This window comes from Rhopalosiphum padi, chromosome 3, assembly GCF_020882245.1.
Source record: "Rhopalosiphum padi isolate XX-2018 chromosome 3, ASM2088224v1, whole genome shotgun sequence".
In the NCBI taxonomy this organism is placed as follows: Eukaryota; Metazoa; Arthropoda; class Insecta; order Hemiptera; family Aphididae; genus Rhopalosiphum; species Rhopalosiphum padi.
In genome coordinates, this window is record NC_083599.1 from 25,337,460 (window position 1) to 25,362,151 (window position 24,692).

The window sequence follows — 24,692 nt, forward strand, 5'->3', positions numbered from 1 at the left end:
TTAATTTTGAAGTTGTAGGAGCCTGCAAAAATTTAAAACCGTTCTCATTTCACCTGTTTTATAACAATTGATAGTTAAATCATTTTATTTAAAGAAACCTGTTGGCTTAAGTTGCAAATATTTTGTATTTGTTGCATTAATATGTAAATTATTCATCTTTTTTATTGTTAAGACTACCTACATAGAATATACTAATTTAAATTTTTAATGATGGTAAAAATTACAAATATTACTAAGTATTTAAATTACCTGTATTTCTGAAGTAGAATTTACAAATAAACAAGTTGATACTGTCGATAGAGCAAAAAAGTTAACAGCTTATTTGAAGACAACTATTTTTGTAATATTCCTTATATCTTATTCGCATTTGAAGTATAATGTATCAACAATTAATGATAGATATAGTATCACTAGAAATAAAACATAAAATATCATTACTATGATCAATGATCAAATAACCACAACGTTATTACTTATTATACATACTTGTTTGTAGTACCTATTATTTTTACTAATTTAAACTTGTATTCCTGTGTAATTTATACAGATACACAATTTTTATCATAGTTCATGTGTTTTGTTGTCCAATTATAATTTACCGGAATCATTTAAGGAACTTGAATTTATCAACATCAATACAATATAATAATACTTTAATGGATGCTGAACAATGTTCTCTTGACCAAGCTGTTAGTGTGTGTGTGTGTGATTAATATTTATGTTACCAAAAACAAATAGAAGACAACCATTGAACAAATCTGAAATATAAAATTCAAATATTACTCTTAATATATGAAATTGTCATTTATCTAAGTATATATTAATTAATGAAAACATTTCAATTGTTATTAATTTGAAATTTTTAAAATAATATAATACAATTAAGTAGATGTATTATAATATTTTTTTCATTTGTATATTCAAAATTGTTAAATTATTCACTTATGATAAAGTCATTAATTTAACGTTTAGCAGATTGTGGTAGAGCGAATACTGCATGATAGTTATAAATTACCAGTAACTATTATACTATACTTAATTAATATAAGTAATATTTATGCAAATTTAATAAAATACATTTGCAAGGTTTAAACTATCCATTCGGTAAGTATTAACCTAGCATAAAATTAGAGGATCAATTATTCTAATTCTGATTTTATCCATTATCAAGGTTTTAAAGTAATACAAATCGAATAAATTTTTAAGAATTCGGAATCAGGATAAATTAAATGAAAATAGAGAAAACATTGATTATTGGTATCAAAAGGAAATGGAATCGAGAGTAAATATCGATAAAATAAATTATTATAATAATATTATAGCTATTTTGGAATCGACAACCAATAGATATTTTAGAATTGAGAATTGATGAATAAAATTGGAATCAATTTGTGTCTAATAAAAATTGTGATACAATATAATGTAAATATTTCTTTTTAGACAATTTTAATCTTAGAAATAATAATATGTTTATATGTCTATTCATTACAGTACTGCAGTTGTTAAAATAAATAGTCTATAAAGAAATATTTACAATTAATATACACAACTTTAGGAATAAATAAATATAAAGATATTGGGTCATTTATGACTTATAGTCATAGACGCAATTTCAATAAAAAAAAACTGACAGTGCTTAACTTCTTCGTTTTCTGGGCATAGCGTTGAATAGTTACTGATTGTAATATTATAAAAAAAGTATTTGAGGGTGCTACTTTTACAATTGGGGGTACTAATACCCCCCAAGCGCCCCCTATTTGCGCCTATGCTTATTGTATCTTATAATATCCAATTAATTATGTAGTACACAATCGTCACGATGACTACTAATTGTAAAATGAAACACCACGTTATGTAGTTATCTCCGTATAAATGTTCGATAAACGTAACAAAAACATTGAAGCTTAATAATTATTAATTATTATATTGTGATTTCAGTTGCTACGACACGACTACATGAGTAATAAAAATTAATATAATAATCTATATGTTACGAGAATTTTGTTTAATAGTGATCAGTAATCAGTATCCGTTGTTTATAATATTATTGAAAACTGGTATATTCCAAACCGTTTTGATAAACAAACTACAAAGCGAACGCTACTCTTATCAGTTATCAACTTCTATCAGCTGTAGAGATATTGTATTTATCGTTTACTGAATAAACAAAAATGTACACAAAACTGCCATTCATAATCCTCATTTTCTTCAAACGCTACTCTTCTCAATTCCCGCTAACGGCGTATTCAGCCAACCATTTTATGGAGGTGCTCGAGGAGCAACAGCTTTTCCAAAATTTAATGAAAAATCATAATTTATATGATGCTGTGTAGCTTAGCATTAATAATTTTATATAATTATACAAACAACAAATTAAATATGTCACCAAATAGTCAGCCACCAGCCCCTCAACCAAAAAATGTCTTATTGTTGGTCCTGGAATTAAGGACTAAGCCAAGATCTCTCGAGTTCTCGAGTGTTAACCATCCGATTTTAACTTACTATATCGGCATCCGTTCAATCTTCTCCAACTGGGAGCCTTTTGAATGTTGACGATAATTTATTGACAACGCGTATTTGTGATCGCACTTAAAAGCTTAAATCCACACCAAAGTCTATACAATTTTACGCATGCACGAGATAGCTTTACAAGCACACACACGATCAACGACTTGGATTGCTCGTCCTACCCAACTATATGTGTTTCCGATTTAAAAATATTTAGGTTCCATAGGCGCAAAGAAACAGACTTTAGACAACAGCCGATTAGGAGCGAAGAACTGATCAGTTGAAAGAAAAGGCAACGACTACATCGAAACACCAACGCCGAACAATGCTCGACGACAGATGTAAGGTGGCATGCGTGCGCACGCACATACTCTCTGACCACCGCTACCACTAGGCCACTAGGGCTCTCTTGCACGCCCCGGGCGCATGCGCAGCACACGACGCTTCGAGCAATGACAGTGGTTCGTGGGGACGCCATCGCCTCACTACCCCTTCCCACCCGTCAGCGTACCACTGTCGCGCCGAAAATATGTGCAACACCGGCGATGATGCCTGTTGATTTTGGCGGCCGGGACCCACCCCACCACTTGTGCACAAAAGAGAACCAGATTGGGTCAGTCGAAAACATTGTACATTGATACATCTTTGGATTTTTGTAACGTGTTTTGAGACAAGTTTTTTTTTTTTTTTTTGGAAACGATCGGTGTAGGTTTACGAGGTACTTGCTGGCTGCCGGATGATCTCATCCGTTCAAGAGTATATAATAAAATAGTATTCAAAAGTGCCTATATGTAATGAAATTCAAGTTTTTCCAATGCCTAAGGCCTACGAATGGTTTAATCCGGCCTGTATGGCTATATGTATATAATATATATGTATATTCTAATAAATAATATTATCATGTACAATTACAACATGTCAGTATGACAGTATATTTTATATATATATATTTATATTATATATGATAATACGTAATTCATTCACCACAAAACGATCGTTGTTTCAAAAACTTTTAACATTTTAGAAAATATTTTTTTGACATTGCTGTAAGTCGATATAAAACAATTTTTTGAAAAAAAGTAATATATTTTTCCCCTTACTTGTTATTGTTATTATTTTTGAGTTTTATATTTTTGAACGTCAACATATATTTTTTATTTCATATTACATATAGCAGAATACCTATTAATCGGAGTATTTCAATATAGGTATGTATATATATATTTATATAAATCGATTTTCAGATGAGTATAGTTGGTAATAACTAATAAGTGTTAAGCTAAGATGTTTTGATATGAGACGCACGTAGGAGTGAACCAATTTTAGGTACCTATAACCTTCTAGTCTTTTATGTATTATGTATACCATAATTTTCATTATATTAATTATAAATATAATTTATGTATAAATGTATAATGAGAAATAAGAATTGCATCATACTATATAAGCATCACTTGTATATTTGTAATTCTAAGTTAATTTCAACAATAACAGCAACAAAAATATCTTGGCTTGATTATAATAAAGCTTACGATTATTATTGTTCAATGAGGTTGTTCGAATCGTATAAATCAATATAAAAATCAATGATAATATTTTCTATAATTTCCTACCAACGCATAAAAACCAATCTCCGCGAAAAACTTCTGCGCGCTGAAAGAAACTCAACTATATATAAGTAATATTATTGTTTTTTATTATATCCGTATAAGGTATCCTTGTACTTATATTATATTATATATGGATAAATAATAAGCGATGTCCTGTTGTCGCCGCATGCCCGCATGTGCAGCGCTGTCATCATAATATTCCAATGAGACATTGCAATATTCTTTACTTATTCAGTAGTTGCTGGCTATCGTCTCATCAACAAGACACAACTACACAAGTATAGCCAGTACCTATAGGTAGTGTAGGAAATCGTATTATATGGCCAATGTGCACAAAATTGATAATAGCGCCTTCCCTAAGAATATATACAAAGCGTAACAGAAATATAGTAGATTAATAAAAATGAAAAAAATTTTAAAAACTACGAATTATAGTATTTATTTTATAATGACGTGTATTCTGTATTATTCTGATTTATAGCGTTACAAAAGGATATCGTACTCGTAACCCGTGTAACCCGCATGTGTTGTCTCCGTCTTACACATGCGTAACATTGAAATAATTAAGTAATAAGTACCAGTCTATGTATAGCATTTTATTTAAATAAAATATTTACATTGAAAGAGAACCTTTATAGAAAACTGTATTCAAATGATGACTAAAACATTGTATACTTATTTACTACTTGATCGTATAACGCTTATTGTAAAAATTGTATTATGTAATTTGAAAACTTTATGATTGTAGATGATATATAAATATATAAAAACTAAATAAACTGCATGGATATAGATTTTCAATAATATGTGTAGATACGCGTATATATACATAATTAGCAGGCAATACTTGTAAGTTGCAAGTATTGCATGCATATAGTCGACACACACGTGACACACTGACAAAAAAATTCTTGAAATTATTATATTGAATCACTTTCCGCTCTGTTTTTGATATGATTAAAAAAATTGCGATTTGCGAGAGGCCGAGTCAACCGACCTATCTAGATATAAATGCCCATCATTTTTAATTTGTTTAATGGACTTTTGGCATTCTGGACTATGTGAAGCAATAAACTTATTTCTGAATTTAAACATTTTACCAAACAACTTATTATCTATTAGTTACTTAAAAATGTAAGAATGTTTCTCGCTAATGATTCACATACCGTAAATGTTACCAAAGCACCTACATAATTACTGCGGTATATGCACGAATAAAATACTTATACGATATGTATTAATGTATTATTTATCTCAATACGTTTGAAAAATTCAATATACATTATAGCTAAATAAAATCTAAAAAATGTTCTATGGGCATCTTTACTCACATAGTAGCATCATAATATATAATAATCCACTTAATTTAAGTTAACAATTATACAATTGTATATTTTATTGATTTATTGTAGCAGTTCGAAAAAATGTTATTAAATAATTAAAGTAGCAAACTTATTTACGATTTTATGAAAATATATAATTTTTTAAACGTAGTTCTTTTTACAATTGCAGCTTGTAACTCGAAACTATAAACTTTGTATAATTGTATATATCACTTACTTTCATCTCTTGCAGATAAAAAATTGTTATTTTTAATATATAAAATAAAATATTGATAAACTATCATTTTATGAGTAAAAATCTTTTTAATAAATATCTATAATTTCTTAATTTTATAAGGATTCGCGGTTTTTATGTAGTTTGTTTGTCATGTAATAAGCGTTGGTTGTACTTTTAATAGACCAACATATAGCTATAATATGCTACATATAAAGAGATCCAAGTCTTAAGTATAACTATATAAAACAATATTTTTTCTTAGTTCAAACATTTTTAATTTTTAATACTAGCAATATATATATATATACAGATGCATTCGAATAAAATGAATTAAATTATTTATGTATAACTAGTAAAATAAGTGATTTTATTTAAATTGCATTTAATAAAACAATATATAAATATATATATACATGTAATTAATTAATATTATTATTAAAGCTATAGCTTAACTTAAAAAAAATTACCGCTTTCGTGGTATTATTTCGTTTCGGAATTGCTAGAAATTAAGGTATTAATTTAATAATTTAATTGCTAATAGGTAGGTATAATACATTAATAAATGAATATTTTATTTTAAACTATACAATATTTACTACCTATATATTTATTTGTCAAAGATATTTTATTTTATTTTAATATAACCTTAATTTTTCAAACTTTTCTTCGTTGAATTACAGACTATTACGGAGACACTACTAGCATAGGAATTAGAAATGTTATATTTTATAAAAATATAAAATAATTTATTATGTTATTAGAACGTTATTTTGATAAGTTGGCAAGTATTTCATTTTCAATAATAACAAATAAAAAGAGCGTTTATTTATTAACCATAGAAAAAATCATTCTCATTCACTTTAAATGTCACTAGATATGTGGTGTTTTGTACACTAAAATTGAGTAATACCTATTATTATTAATAGAATTTTTTTGACATTATTTCTAATTATTTATTGAGTTTAAAAAAAAAAAAATACGTACTCGAATACTTTTTAAAAAAAATATTAAAATATTTTTAAATATTTTTATTTGATACTATACAAGTGGCGGTTTTTGTTTGTGAAGTAGATTGATTTAAAGGGAAACCAACATTAAACAATATTTAAACAATTTTTCATAAAAGGTGGTCAATCCACAGCTGGACATTATAATTATAATATAATATATTATATGATAGGTCGATAATAGAGTTAAACCGTTAGACGATACGGAGAAGTCATTCATTACTTTCGCATAATGTACGTGTTCACCGTGTGACAAACTGGTTCGCCAATCGCGCGCATGACTCGCCCATTGACTGCAGTAATATCGTATAAGGGGCGGCTATTGGAAGGGGACCACTATCGGTCGGAGAATCCACTTTTAGCGGACATATTATTTCCATGTTTAATCCGCAAATATTGTGTTATTTATCTGCATTTAATATGAATAATAATTGCTACTATGTCCTTTTATTTGTTTTTTTCATGATTAATAGATGTATAAAATAAACCACGCTCGGATAAAGTTAAAATGGAGATTTCAGATGAGTCATGAGTGTTTAGGCATTAGCAGAAGTTCTACTTAAATCAATTATTATTAATCAAATTATGGATTCTATAAAAAGACAATTATGGTTAAGAGAACGTCACACTACCGGTAATTTATCAATGAAAATGATTTTATGTGGTACATAGTTACGGAGACGGTATTCACAGTAGCCTTACAACATTTTTAACATACATACAGAAAAAATGTACTGATGTACCGATTTTATTTAATTGATAACTTAAGTTTATTAAGATAATAATTCAAATTGTTCATTTATCAGATTTATTTTTTTATTATTGATATCAAGAAAAGACGCTATGACACAGATGAAGTTCTCTTGTAGAGTGAACATTTGGTGAATATTCTGTAAAGAATGTACTCGTAATAGTTAGGTCCTAACACGAAATTATTTTTGTATATATAATCTCACTATTACATATCTACTTATCAATTATTGTTGATACTGATATGGGATGGTTTTTAAAATTTAAAATACTTTGAATTAATAATTAAATACATTTAAAATTAAGCTTTTATAATAGCTGCGTATATACTATATTTGATTTCTCTTTTTGAAATTACCGAAATTTACTTCGCGAATTGGCATTTATGCAATAGGACCAACTTCGTATTTATAGTTTTATATTAATAAAGTGAATTGTCATCTATTTTAATACTTGAGTTAAGACTGTTAAGAGCGTTATCCGTTTTTATTTTTGTTGGATTTTTATAACTGTTACGCGAGTATAATGTATATTATAATAAGTATTAAAAAAAGGTCGCTTTAAAATCGAAATATCGTAAGTTTGATCTCATTGATATAAATTATGTTCTTAAATTTAAGTTTGATAATAGGTCAATTCATTCTTATACCATAAAGCTAATTGCGGAAAATTGAAATTTCTGAACGCAAATTTGCTATATCAGAAAAGATAAATAATGCGCTGAAAATTGTTTTTCTATAATATATAAAACATACATCTTCAAAATGTCCTATAAATATTATTTAATACACTCGTTAGGGTCGTGCAGTGTGTATTGATAAATCGCATGTCTTTCGTGCATGTGAGCAAGGTCACTGGTCAGGGCTGTGAAGGTTGGTGGTCTACCATGGACACCCGCATTGTCGGTCAGGCAGGTAAGGTTATGGATCGTCGATGAGAAGAACTGCAGGGACATAATATTTTTGTCCTTTGTGTATTATAACAATAGCGTGCGACGTGTGACAAACATATACACATAGCATACAATTATGCACATTGAGACTTGGCGAACGAAAAACATCTTTTGACCAAGACAAAGACGAAAACGGTTACAAGATCTAAATACGCGATACAACGAGATAGTATAGTAAAATAACATGTAAGTATGTGACAGTTTACCATTTATTATTGTTGATTCGCCTGCGCTATACGTGTATTGTGTATTGTGATAATTCCAATGAAAGAGACGCCATTATCTATATTATATGTTATATCTACAGGAAATATTAACGAAAGTATTAGTACACAAAGAGTAGGTACTTATATAATAATAAACAATTACAACAGTATACAGACTCGAGTGGTCGAGTCCGACAGTTTTATCGAATCCGTTGAAGGCAGAACTATATAATATTAAAATTTAAAATAAGAATATGTTATTACTATATAATATAATATACAAATATCTAAACACAACATAGATATCATGTATTTATGTTTATATACTTATATAGGCTTAGTACTTACTTATCATAAACAGTGTCTGTCATACTTAAATAATCAATAATTTTAATGGTTAAATAAATTAACACTCTTTAGTATAGGTAGTGATTAAGTAATGGCTTTATACGCATATAGTGACATAAAATAAATTGATATAATATTATTATTATGTTTTCTTATAGATACTAATAGAGGATAGTGTTTCTTAATCGTTTAAAATATTTCTCACCACTTTGGTTTCGACTATATGATTAACAAATGAAATATGTTTCTACTGAATACTAAAATGTCTTTTGAATATTATTATTTTAAATATTATGTTCATAAATAACGGTAACTATTTAGTGTATAATTTGTTATTACTTATTACCTACTATTAAACTTGAAACTGCCTTTCGAAATTCGAACCAAGTGCCATAAAAATAACAGCTTCTAGATCCCGAAACATTTGAAAGTAAAATAAATTAAACACTCTAATTTCACGCATTAGGTACTTATCATTCGATAGTGGTTACTACTTACGACCATCGACAGAGGCCTCTCAAGTGGTGGAATTACGTTTATTAATGCCTGTGGATAAAATTTCTCTGAAGGCTTTTTATGTCTATAACCTAACTTAGAACATTGGGCTGTTATTTATATGGTTGGTATACAAAAGTCAATAGATAAATAAATAAATGCGCATGGTAAATTAAAGCCTAAAGGACATCACCACACCAAAAACAAGTTTGCTTAGATTTAAAGTATGTCATTATCTAAGAAATATGGGGTTGGTCACACTTAATCACTAATTATTCAATGAGATACAAGAGTTTGAAAATATACGTGTGACGTCATAGAGCCGAAGTCGGAACAGCGGCTATGTTTTACGTGCTAAAGTGTCTAGATTAACACAACGATTTAAATCGTTAAATATAATATTTTTAAATTGTTCTTTATGTAACCTTAAATGTTTTTTGTGTTTAATGTTTATGACATTGGTGTAATTATAATTTTGATATACTTTCTAGTTTTTTTTTAGTAGATAAAACTATTATGGTCAATTTTGTAAAATTTAGTTTGTGCGGCAATACTACGCGAGTCGCGAACTCAATAATTTTACTAAATTATAATTTATAATATGTGTGCAACAACAAGATGTATTCAATTTTAAATCACATCATCGTCTTAAGCACATAAATATAGGTACTTGGGATATTGAAAAAAATTCTGAAATACTATTTTAAGTTATTAAAATCATTGCGTAAATCAAACTACTTTTACACGTAAAACATAGGCGAGGCATATAAAATACAAACGATCTCGATTTTTCGACTGTATATAAAATACAGTAGGTAGGTACTACTATACTATAATTGTTATCCTGGCCGTGTCCAACTTCATTTGTGTTAGTTCATCGAAAATTAGGCCCGTGAATTATTTTTATTTTGGGAATGTGTCTCGAGAGTCCAAAAAGGTTTCCGACCACTGTCTATAGGTATCAGAGTGACGCTGCAATATATGTTTTCTCTCAGGCCCACGCGCAGCACGGACAAAATCTATTCACGTATAATAATTATTTATCTATTTTTGATTAATCTTATAGTAAAATTGTAAACTACAATAATTATGGAGAATAAAATTGTTGAGATTTTGACGTATTAGTTTTATATTTAAATACCATTGTCTTTCAGACTTTGTATTCTATTTTAAAAATTAAAAAAAAAACTTACATCCAAATGAATATTAATTTGTTTTTTAAACTTTGTAAAAAAATATTTAAACGAAAAAAATATTAATCTCTATTACTCTATTAGTTTTTAATAGGTAATTTCCTCAATGATTACTCAAAAACATAAAATAATAATAACTGCGCGATTGTGTTTCGTCCATTTTGCTTATGAGCCAGAGAGAGTGAAAAAACAGAGAGTAAGGGCGAGAGAGAGAGAGAGTGAGAGAGGGTGAGTGAGAGAGAGAGAGAGTGAGAGAGAGAGAGAGAGAGAGAGAGACTGTGAGTGAGTGAACGCAAACAAATAGTGTATAGTGTCCCAAACTCTCAATATACCCTCTTAACAATAAGAATATTATTTGTTTGGACGCAGCGTTACTGCCAATATATTCCCATTTTGCCGCCGTTTCATTTCGTTGACTTGTGTTTACTTTCCAAATCTTTATTAAATTATTTCATATAAATTACATTATTATTATTATTATTATTATTATTATTCAATTATCGGTTATTAACTTATACACAACGTATATTTAATATAATATTGTGGTGTACCATGTACCTAAGACCTAGCTATATTCAGGCACGGATCCAAGGGAAGGCGCGTTATGATGCTTTAGCCACCCACCTTTGGATGTGTAATATTTAATTCATATTAATATCTATACATTTAAAATGTAAAGATAATAATTATTGCTCTTATTGAATTGTTGATAATAATTTTTCATATTTATCATTTGAGAATATAATGTATTATAACTATATCATATGTGAATTTAAACTTAAATAAATAATAATAATTTACTGAATTGGAATGATGAAGATCGTCGATCAGATATATATATATATTTTTTAATGATAATCATTGGGAATAATATTATCGACACAAATACTGATTGCTGATATTATAACGTAAAAATAAAAAAATCGATTGTTGTTTAATATTGACAGAAAAATATATATAATAGCTCGTATTTAATAATTTAAAATATATAGGCACATGTTCCGAGTATAAATGTATATTAATATTATTAATTTATTATATATTTTGTTCCTTTACACAACAAACTCGGGCGTGCGCGCGACACACACACACACACACACACACACACACACACACACACACACACATACATACATACATACATACATACATACACCACTCACACTAAATCATATATACGAGCCCGCTTATGTAGCAAATCTTAAGAAGTAATAACTATGAATATAAATTATTATTATCACGACAATGATTTTCTAATACCTATACACTGCAGCAATATTAAATTTCCTCAAAATAATATAATTAGAAATATTTTTTTCACCAACAGTTGACCCGTTTATGTTGCTTTTTAAAACAGACTTCGGAATTTCCTTCAAATTATGATATACAAAGTATTTCTTTTAAGACTTAACAATTATTACAATATATTTTTATAGGCGATTTGAAATCGTTTTTACGAAAATATATTGATCGAATAAAGAATGTTTATAGCATTAAATCGGAAATATTGACGACAGTCTATACAGTTCAAACTTCATGAAATCCTTGAATTATTATACTCAATTATTGAACCGTATAAATAAACATCTACAATACAGTATTAATTGTTATCGCAATCGTGTATTCGTGTCTTGTCCCATTCATATTCACTAAAACTAAAATATTTTGTTCTAGTCGCTCGATAAGAATAGTATTAATAATTATTAATTACCGATTACTTGAGTCTACTTCGTGACTCACAAGAGCTCGTAACGAATGGTAAGTATATTGGTATTTAGGATCTTTATTGCGCGCCAGGACTTAAAGTTTGACGGCAGATTCTTCTAATCGGTAAAAAATAAAAATCTTCGTTTAACCAATATCGAAAAATAACTAATATAAACATTTAAAGTTAACATTTCAGGAGTGTTTAATAATGGCTGTTTAATTATTAGATGAAATAATAATATTTTATATAATTTTTCATATATATTTTAATATGAGTTAAGTATTGGAAATTTTCTAAGTGGGTTCTTGTACGTCGTGTCATATGTGCGACGTAGGTACTTAATATGTGATCAATGATCATTATACGCTCCCATGCATGCATATAGAATGTCAATCACGACACTACACGAAAATAAATAATTATTTTTATTTTTAAATATCAACCGTTTGGTAATTGTAATAACTAACTATTTATTCGATGACATTTCTTAAACATTTTTTTAATTCGATACGTAATTTATTAAATCTGATATCAATTTTAAAAACATTTTTGCTTTTCAATATTATAAATATTCTTAAATTCAGAAACTTAAAATTTAAGTAAGTTTTCAAGTAGATTTTATGACGCATTCAAATATATTTTCTGAATTAAATAGGTAGGCCTATTTCGGTATACAATCATAATTTGATTAAATAAATTGAACAGGAATCTTACTGTTAATTATCTTACTGTTAATTCGAAAAAAGAGTGTTAATTATTAATATATATATCCATCAATCCATCTAGTAATATTTTCAAAAATACCAAGTTGTTAATTACTCGTATATATATATGTTAAAAACAGATAAAAGTCAAAGCTGATTAATTACAGAGAAATTATTATGTTAAGGATGTTTAATTTTTTTTTTTTTTAAAGGCGTTAATGATAAACACGGCTCCGAGTCCGCTGTAAATACGAGGAGTTATATGATTAATTTAATGTGTTGATATATATTATGGAAATATTATGTATATCAACTATCAGGCCGTTTGTTCGTTTCGATTTTATTTTTTTCAATTCCGACTAGTTGGAGCGACTACGTAATAATTAATTATTATATAGCAACATGCCGTTTTACGGGCGATAACAACCAACAGGTATGTCACGGTATATGCACCACGGATGGCCAAACGTTTATATTATAACGTAAAACGTAAAATGTATTGCGTGCAAACACTGCAAACAAATTATGGATAAACATTTTATGTTTTAGCTGTGTTTATTTATATATTTAACAATCTTCAACTGTGTCGTTGCAGTAAATAATTTAAACCGCTTATATATTATTAACTATTTATCCAAAAAGAACTATAAAAGTGTAATTTTTTGCTTAATATAATTATTTGAATAATTCAAATTTCTAATTATTAGTAATAGTTAAAAAAAATATAGGTATCGTTAATCATTGGATTAAGAGGACGTCTCACCCGCATGTGTTGTCTCCGTCTTACACACGTACGACATAGTAAATTTTCGTTCACCAGTTTCAATAGTGTGCTTTTAGTTTTATAATTTTATTATATAAAATATAACATTAAATAATAATAAAACGTAAACACTAAAATACGAGTTATTTTTATAATTTATTATTGCATTACTTTGTTTTTAATTCAGCATAATAATTCACTTTTCACTATATTTGAACACTCGCGTTAATGCACTATTAAATTTGTATATTTATCAATACCTACTAGATATTGTATTCTTATGGTTTTCTCTGTTTTATTAAAAATTATTTATGAATAATAAATATTCAAAACAAAAGAATACAATTTTATAAATGTATATGTTAACTTACTAATAATAAGTATATAAATTCTCATTATTTTTGATAAACGGCGATGAAGGTTAGTGTACCCCCTTTCCGTCTTAAGGAAATTATATGTTTGCCAACGTATTTTCCACCTTGACAAAATCCTAAACGTCACTGTATAAGATTATCATATTGTAATAAATAGCATCGTAATTCATAACAAAAATAAATTCAAGCGGGTAGTTAAATTAATGTTTTATTTTTTCGATCATTTTGTATAGGAAACATACTGTAGGTATACATTAGAAAATATTTTATGATAAACCATTTTATGTTAGAAAATAGTAATCAAGTAATAAATTATAATGATATGGTTTATATTATTATCAAATATTAACTATAATTGAAAACGTCATCATTTCGGGAACAATATAAAAACTTATAAACAAAAATAAAACACATGACCATGTTGTTGTTAGGTACTAGAATTTAATTCGTAATACTGCGTGTCGATAACCCTTATATAATATAGTGGTCCATAATAGTATAATAAATACGAGTTTAGTCTTTAAAAAATAAAATAGTTGTACTGGTTCATTGGACACCTGCCCAAAAAGTAAATAGGTTTAATTTCGATGCTTTAATTATTTACAATAAAATATTTATGCTCTGTATGACATGAAAAAAGTAGCTATACATGGAAGTTGATAAATTCTGAACTAATTATTTAATATTTAAAAGATTTAAAGTAGATAACCATAGTATAGTATAATGACTAAACTGTAGATAGGTGTCAAGTGAAACTGGACATTGTGCGAGTCACTATGTGGGTAGGTATGAAATTTAACATTAAATATTGTATAAGATGAAAAACGATTTTAAGTAGAGACGGTATAAAATGAAGATAATACAAATAGTTCCTTACTATGTTGTTCATATACTAATATTAAAAAATATAGAAACTACTTAGTCACAATATTTTTTGAATTAAGCGTTTAAAGTTAAAATAATGACAAAATTCGTCAAAATCGTGAAAATTTGCAAATAATTTATAACTTAAAATAAATTTATAAAATGTTTAATACTCATAGCTACAATTTGAAAATTTAATACAAATTACAAGGTTATAGATACCCATAGAGAACAAGCATAATATTACTTATTAGTTATTACTGTAAAACAATACATTGTGTGAAATTTAGTCACTTTTATTTTTTTTTATCACATTTTTGAGTAATTTTTTTCACATTTTAGATTATAAAAGTACTATGTAGATATTATGTAATAAATTTTGACTTTTGAATGGCGAATGATTATCTTATTACTTATAGTAATATTATTTATCTGAGAAACTAAGTTGAACGATATATTTTTTTAATTATTATTTATATTGCCACGAGCAATTTATTTTGTTATTAGTAGATATTGTTGTAGGTTGATTTAATTTTTACGAACAAAATACATTTATGAAATTATTAATATTTAGTTATTATAACAATACCTATAAATAAATATATTTATATAATTTATTATTGATATTATTGACGTTTGAGTCAATACCATCTTTCCATAAAACGATGTAATTACATGGGTTGGTTTACATTAGTTTATAGACCAGGGGTGGCCAAATCACGGCTCGCGAGCCGCATGCGGCTCTCGTCACAGTCGTATGCGGCTCGCGGTCTTATTTACAAAAACCAAAATATTTTAATTTTTTTTGTATACATTTATAAAAAAATGTTTTTATTGTATTTATTTAAGGCTATAGTATTATAGTGGATAGAATATAGATTAAATCAAACAAAAAAAAAATTAATTAATATGAATAATAAATTAAAAAATTAAACATTAAGCTAATTTTGTATGCGTGGTATTTTTTTCGTGTCTACTTTTTTAGTAAGCTTCTTAAGATCTGGTTGAATTGATGTAAAAGCAGTTCTTAGTAATTCTGTAAGATGATCATCAGTCAAATTTGAACGATATTTTGACTTAATTATTTTCATTGTTGAATAAAGTGATTCACATGAACACGTCGTTCCAAAAATTGATATCAATTTTACCGCACAGTTTTTAATATTTGGATATTTTAATATAGAAATATGCTTCCAAAATTCCAATATAGAGGGACAATTGTTTATAAACTGCTTAAGACCTTCATCTTCTAATAACTCCAAGAGTTCTATTTCGAGATCCGCTTTATTTGTGATGATAATTTGGCTCTTGATATAATTTTATTAATACATGTGGCTCGCGTACATAGTCATGTTGGCCACCCCTGTTATAGACTATAGTATCTATGAATAGCCAGCCAATACCTTAAAATTAATTTAAATGTTTTTAAAATGTGATTGTTTATATTAAATAATATATAATAATAAACATAAAAAAATTCAAGTACTCGCGGATAATATTTTTGAATTATAATAAAATTATTATTCTTTGTTTAAATAACTAATTTCGACCATATTCAAAATTAGATTAACTTAGATCATTGTTTTTTTTTTACAATTTTTTTTTTGTTATATTGTATAATAGAAGATCATTAGTTTTGCTGTATGTTATAAATCACAGCCGGTAGCCGCTATATGGATTAACGATACATTTTACGATATTGAATTGTAAAACAACTGTGCAGTTGGAAGGACACCTAATAATTGATTAATATAGGAAGTATATAATAGTGTTATAATACGAAAATCACCTATTCTATGTTAAAATCAAAAATCATTATTTTAAAACGTTGTTATGTGAACGTTTTTATGAAACCGGAACTCGTACATTTGGAAAAAAAGTTTAAACAGGTAAATAAGAATAAATTACCAAAACCAGTTATATTTTTATGACCTCTTATGTATATAATTCTATACTTTGGTAGGTATTACATTGTTGTGATATAGTGTAGTATCGAAATTATCTAGATGTCGCGAAATTAAAATATGATTACAAAATAATGACGTCTGAACTCTGAACAGTGAGTCAGTGAACATTCTTAAACAGTATGAAATAAGTAGCCGCAATAGTGTAATAACTAATAATCCTACATAGCTAAATGTATTGTAAATCGTTATGTTTATATTATGTAGATTGTGATTGCAGTAAATAATATATTTAATTATTTAAATCAATGTAAAATATAGTGTTATTGAACTATACGTAGATTATGAATTTACAAACATGTGCGATATAAGTACGTAATATGTTTTACGTTTATAAAATAATGAAACACATATTGAATAATATATGCATTTTTATCGCGGTATTACTCATACAAACGAATAACGATCTCAGTTCTTAATCAAATAAGCTTAAATTTTGGCATTATTGCCACTAGCTTCTATCTGCATATAAATACGGTTAAATAAGCCCCTAGAATCAAATTGTTTGACCTATAGGTATAATGGATCACATTAACACTTATTCGCGTGCATGCATCCAAATTCTAAAAAATGTTCTAAAAATGACAAAACATCGAACAATGTAAAATAAAAGTTTTGCTTTTAAACTTTAAAGTATCTATTCCAGTAAACAAATTATGTACTTAGAGCACCCATAAACTATGTACTTTACATTGAAATCCGGGTCGTAATTATTACATATTATTATACTGTATAACAGCGGTTCTAAAACTGTGGTACACAGGAGATCGAATAATGTTATTACGAACAGGTTACTGTTTGTGTACAATTTTTACTAATGTTTGTAATGGATCTAATACAATTTCATATTTTGTGTAAATAAGTACTAAATACGAGTACCACTAAATGTACTTAAATATTATTTTTAGACGTTATACTTGCAGTATTATTAGACTTCAACAGGTTTAAAATTAATTTATCGGTAGTTGTACCGGTTTCCGTTTTGCTTCAGTTTAAATATATAATAGTATAATATAAATTCAATTACAATGATTAATTTTATCATTTTCCACTTTTTAATTTTTGAAATATTTTTTATCTAAACACAAAAAATTAGAGACGAATTCAACGAATGCTTAATAGGACGTCGGACCCGCACGTGTTGTCTCTGTCTTACACACGTACATCATAGTATATTTTCGTTCACCAATTTCAATAGTGTGCTTTTAGTTTTGTAGTTTTGTTATAAGAGTGAATTGACCTATTATCAAATTTTTAGATAAGAACATTATCTGTGTTATCTCGTTGGTTTTTTTCGATGTTTTAATTTTTAAGTGAGTTATGAATATGAACAATATAAATATTTGAAAATGCTCATAACTCACTTAAAAACTAAAATATCGTAAAAAACCAACGAAAGAACCCAGATTAATATATAATATCAATATATTGTGTTTGCATAAAAAATACGTCCAAAATTAGGACAAAAATAACCATTTTAATTTTCATTAGTATTTTATCTAACACTAGATGTAGCTAATACTAATCTGCTGCAGGGTCAAAGTATATAAAAAAATAAAAACATCGGTTCAAATGTTCAATGATGGTATTTCAAAACCAAAAATTATCTCGCTATGATAACAACTGATAATTAATTTTAATGAACCCAAATTCAACAGTTTATTTAAAAAACTTATTATTGGCTACCGATTACGTCTTCGAATGAATTGATAAAAACTATTAGTGATGAATAGTCGTTAAACAACATAATATTAATTATTGGGAATATGAAAATTTAACTTTATTTAATATAATTATATAGAATTCATATAATATAAAGTATAATATCATGATTAGACAATGCGAAGCGTCCGAAGCGACGAAATGAAACTGGACGAAGAACACAATAATACTTTCATTTGTTAGTTCTTATTGATTTATGGCCTTATGGGCTCAATAAATATGTTTAACAACCGTTCGGGCAGCTGTACAGTATGACGTGGTGAAGCAATATAATGATAATGTTAATCCTAACCCGGCATTGTACAGCGTTGTTGTAATGTTGGGTTTTATCACATATGTATAATATATGTATACCTATATAGTTTATTTTGTAACACGAACTCTGCTCGAAACTAAAATTGAGAAATAATAATAAAAAGTGTGAACCCATAGTAGGGATATAGTAATATATAGTACACTGCATTAAATTTCAAATAAAAAGTCACTTTTAGACTACCCCCCTCCCCCCAGGGTACACGTGTTTCGTGCAGTGGGTATCTGTAATATGATGTATGACGTATAATAAAATTTGTATAATAGCGTTTAATGTGTCGACTAATATGATTGATCGAACGAGTAACCGTAATCATCGTAATATATTATTATTTATTATATTCACTTACATTTTACATAATAATACAATTATCTAAGTTGTGCTCAGAAACACTAGAATATTGTATAGGTATTTAAAATAATTGAGATTTAGGTAGGTACCTAACACAATGATTACAGGTCGCACGTTAACTCAACGTTAATAAAAGGTAGTCGTACTGCACTTTTTACCTAAACCAAAATATTCGAATTGCGCTTGATCCGATCATTTCTCTATTATAGAATTTATAATTATAGATTTTTTATATATTTTTATTTTGAAATTTTATACTGTGTTTTGATTAAAGTATTTGGGAATTGTTGCTATTTATTACTTTTCAAACTAAAAACTCATTTTTGTAGTATTGAGTATTGACTATTGTTAATGTTATACATTTTGAAAAATGAACATATTTTTATTATTTTTTTAAAATTATTCGTGTAATTATTATTATAAAAACAATTAACTATAAATATTTCAAATTCATATTATTTTTCCGGCCAAACGCAAGTATAATTATTAATTCGATATTATTGAAGTTTTGTGTAGGTAATGTAATGTAATGACTAATGAATGTAATTTATATATATAATGTGTAACACGAATTACGATAAGGAGTGTCACAGCGCGTCAGCCCGTATATATTTGTATATTTATTTAAGGGGCCGCTACACCAGCATTTGTTTTCTGTGTCTATCTCCCACATAATATAGAAACAAAGATATTCCGTAATTCCACGATTACGACTCTCTGGTTCAGTTTAGGGCAAAATCACCTAGTATATATTTTATAAAGAAGAGTATTTCTTGTGCATTGACTGGATAATTTTTTTATATTTACATTTTTTATAAATATAAGCATGTTTTAATTTAAAATAATTTCTATTATTTTTAACAATTAATAACTTATTCAAAACTGTAAAAAAATAAGTTTCCCGTCAATTAGTTTTTATTATTTAAATATTTTTAATTTGTTTTAATTTTGTCATTTCTATCATAAAATAACTGTTAGACGATAATTAAAATGTATCGATAAAACATAATAATGTTGAATATTTAAATATAAATTATAAAAGTATTCCTATCACATTATCTAGATTTTTTTATAATATTTTATATTTTATAATTTTTGTGTTGACGCAGTGGCATTTATCAATAATTGTGCTAAAAACTCAGGTAAAGAAAAACAATGGGATAGAAAAAAGGTAAGTATACATCTATTGCCGCCGAACGATATTCGGTGGTAATACTTTGTTGCATGTCAATTGCACTGATTGATTCCTAAAAATATATATTTTGTGTATAATATTATTGTCTATTACCATTTATTTTAGAACTTACGAATTACTTTTTACTTGTTTGATTCCCTAGTTTTATCTAGTGTATAATAGGTAGCTAGATATTTTATTATGTTTTCATTTTTTAGAAAAGTAAAAATTGACATACAATAAAAATTGTAGCGGTCGTACAACTCAATAATTTGGTAACGTATTACTCCAAAATTATAAAATTTAAACTAAGACTCTTGGTATTTTTAATAAAAAAAATAATTTTTGCCGAAATTGATACATACCTTTTTTGTACCGGCGCAATAGATGTAAGTTATACAGGTAGTGTCACAAAATCGACGCAGCTGACGACCACCGGCACACAGACGTTAAGTAATATATGGCGTTTACGTATATGTCAAAAGTCAATTGATATTTGATATACAATTAGAATTTATAGCCATGTCGGTCGTCAGATATTGGGTTTAATACAATCGTTATCTGAATAGGTATTATATTTAATGTATATATTGCTATTTGTGACTGAATCTATTTCTCTTGATTATGATAATTATTGATGATATGCGTCATTTCAGTTTTCAATAAAAAGACAAACATTAATTTTAAAAGAACAATATGTACAGCCGATCGACCCGGTAGGTGATAGTCCATAGCGTACAAAGTCCACACTCCACATTGTATTATGATATTTTATATTGCATGACACAGATAAAAGTAAAGCGATTATGTTATCTGTAGCATGACTAATATTATATCAGAATAAATAAGTTTGAGAACGTTATAATATAATATAAATCATAAATAATTATAAGGGGAGACGCAGTCGCAAAGTCTCTACTAACGAGCCACTACTGTTTCCTTATTTTAAAGTTTAGACTGAAAAACTCGAAGTTGAAGGGAGATAAAAATTTAGGTTCGAGATATCTAAATTGAATTGCGTCCTTTACGAAATATATACAAAAAGGTACATTTACTTGTCTATTGTTAGGTACGCAATTTGTGTGCACCTTATACTAGTGAACTTTACAATTCATAATACACGGTCATTCTAATAGTACATTAACTACATTAATTATTCAAATTATATTCATACATTATACTTATGTCTTATAAGGACCACATTTTTAAATACTTATAGATTTTTATACTATTTAAGGATTGTTCTGTGCGATGCCAATTTTTTTTATTAAATGGCAATAACTGCTTTTTTGGTAAATTATTAATTAATAAATATATTTTTGAAAATTTTGATCAAAGCATTTTTTATACTAAAAAATGTGTAAGTACATGGATGCTCAATGAATCTAGACGTACATTGCAGTAACACCAATACATTCATCGGAATAAAGCACCGAATAAGTAAATACTAATTTTATTTTTTAAAAAATGTTAAAATTATATAGGTACTATATAATTTATATATTTTATATATTCCTATGATTTTGTGTTATCGTACATTCGTGGTCCAATCTCTGGGTAATAAAATGTAAATAAATACTGTATAATATGAAACAGGTATATAAAATGTTGCCTAATTACCATGTTTGATAAGACGACAGCCGGTGGCAGTATATATTTTGATGTATCGTTCGGTTAAATTGTCTGATCAATCAATACGAAAACACTATGTCACAATTATGTCATGATAATATAATAATAACATCATTGAGTATGTATACGATTATGATAAAATTAGGGCTTCAATGCTTATGAAGCGGGTTTTTCTATTGATCCAAATTAATGCTAACCTAGTTAGGTGCAAAATTAATTCAATTAATTTGAATATTCTATTAAAGCCATGGTAATATATTATAATATATTGGATTTTTAGGATATACCTATCAGTACGTTTCAATATTTTATTACGTTAAAATATTAATGAAATTTAAAAATAAAAATGTTTAAACTTATCAACAAAAACTGTAAGTTAATAATTGAAGCATTTTTATTTTTTATTGTTCCCAAATATGACGTCAGCCACAAAAATAATAATGATAAGCGTTGTATTCCGCTCAGAGTTTATAAAGTTAAGATTACAACTGGCTATTACAACTAGTATTATATTAATTGATTGTTTGTCTTATGATATATTTTATTTAACATTAAAACTACAAAAAAAGAGAAGTAATGTTCAGTTCACGGTTCACAGATTACCGTGGAATATTGACAATAACTTATTGTCACTTGTTTTTCGCTAGTCTCCATTTTGCGTTGGATAATAGGACAAAAAATAAATTGATGTCTACATGTATTATGTATAATAAATTGTAATCATATATAAATTCATCTAATTTTTTCTTAATAAATAATATTGATTTAAATAAAAATGTTAATTCATTAAAATCAATAATTATAGAAAATGTTAAAAATGTTTATATTGATATTAACCATTTTCAGGTAATGTTTAATTTATATTAGTTATAATAAATAGGTACAAAATATGCATATTATTATCATTATTGATTATATAAAATATAATATAATTCTTTTATTTTTGTATTGTTATATTTACTATATATAATAATTAATCCATGATAGTATGTTTAAATTAATTAACCGAAAATATTATACATTAAAAAAAAAAATTAATTTTAAGTAGGTACTTACAATAATTTAGTTTTAACAGCATCGTTATATGCCGACTATATTATATATTATTTAGCCACAGATTATAATTTAAAATATTCATTGCATACGTGTTAGTTTAAAAAACAATTCTTTGTTTGTGTAACTTTTATCTACATTTCAATTACACACGCCTAACACGTATTTGGCATAAAACATATTTCGTATTCTCGGATATAGATATTTATAGAGATAACCTGTTCCAGACCTAATGATATGAAAATATATTCATGACACATGTACCAGGTACCTATAATAATTTATATAGGCAATCTATATAATATGATATATATGATAGGTATAATAATGTCGTACACTTATACGTATCTTACAGAAATACAGAATAAAATTATTGAAAACGCTACGCTTTATTATAATATTGACTTTTGATATATTAATAATTTGGAAATATTATGGTTTGATGACCATTGCCCGTTTCATACACGACGCACTGTTAAATATGTAGGTATATGATTGAAAACAATTCGTATTGTAAATCGTAAAATGCCGTCAATCGTCATTACTCGTTATGGTTAATAACGATCCGGCTATTATCATGCTTCTAATTATAGACATTTGGTTGCTATTTCAAAACATATTACAGAGCGAGAGCATGTACCTACATATAAATAGGCATTCTAACTTTTAAGCAATAAATTTCAATAATTAAATGGGATACAAATAATAATCTTTAACATTAAAATACGAGTTATTTTTATAATTTATTATTGTATTACTTTATTTTTGATCCAGCATAATAATTCACTATTCACTGTAGTCGAGCACGCGCTAGTGTCAGTGCCGAAATTTCGCCTAGGCAAACTAGACACCTGCCTAGGGGCCCAACGGTGCACAGACTCCTGGACAAGTACCAAAAAAAGTCGCCTTATCTTTAGTAGCTATCGTGGGGCCTCCGAGATAAATAGGTAGATTCATCCATATAATTTTGTATACTTATCAATATAGGTACTACATATTGCATTCTTATGATTATCACTGTTTTATAAAAAATGTATTATAAATAATACATTTTCAAAACAAAAAATACAGTTTTATAAATTTACGTGTACCTACTTACTGACAATGAGTCTATAAAATATTAAATTCTCAACATTTTTGAGAAATAGTGGCGTTGTGGCGTAAGTGTACCCTCTCCCCTTGACAAAATCCTAAACACGCCGACGCCACTGCCGGTGTCAATAACATCAGGGTTTCCTTTTCGGAAATTATACACTTATGCATATAATTTATTGTATTTAAACGATTGCATGTAAAATAAATACACATATAATCAATGTACCTATATTGTATATTGTACGTTTATCGAATTTGATTATATGTTAAATCACTGCCGTACCTACTTACCTTTTATGTTGATTCACCAAGATAATACATAACGGGACAATATTTTATGAACAAG

The 24,692-nt window shown here is 27.2% G+C and overlaps 1 long non-coding RNA gene across 1 annotated transcript; it reads right to left on the minus strand.

Annotated features, from left to right (window-relative positions):
• Window positions 1-291: 291 nt before the first annotated feature.
• LOC132923786 (uncharacterized) lies at window positions 292-2,826 on the minus strand. Its single transcript, XR_009661257.1, has 3 exons — window positions 2,503-2,826; window positions 487-758; window positions 292-410 (listed from the first exon to the last, which is right to left on the minus strand). It is a non-coding gene; the product is annotated as an uncharacterized LOC132923786 (long non-coding RNA).
• Between the last annotated feature and the right edge of the window lie 21,866 nt (window positions 2,827-24,692).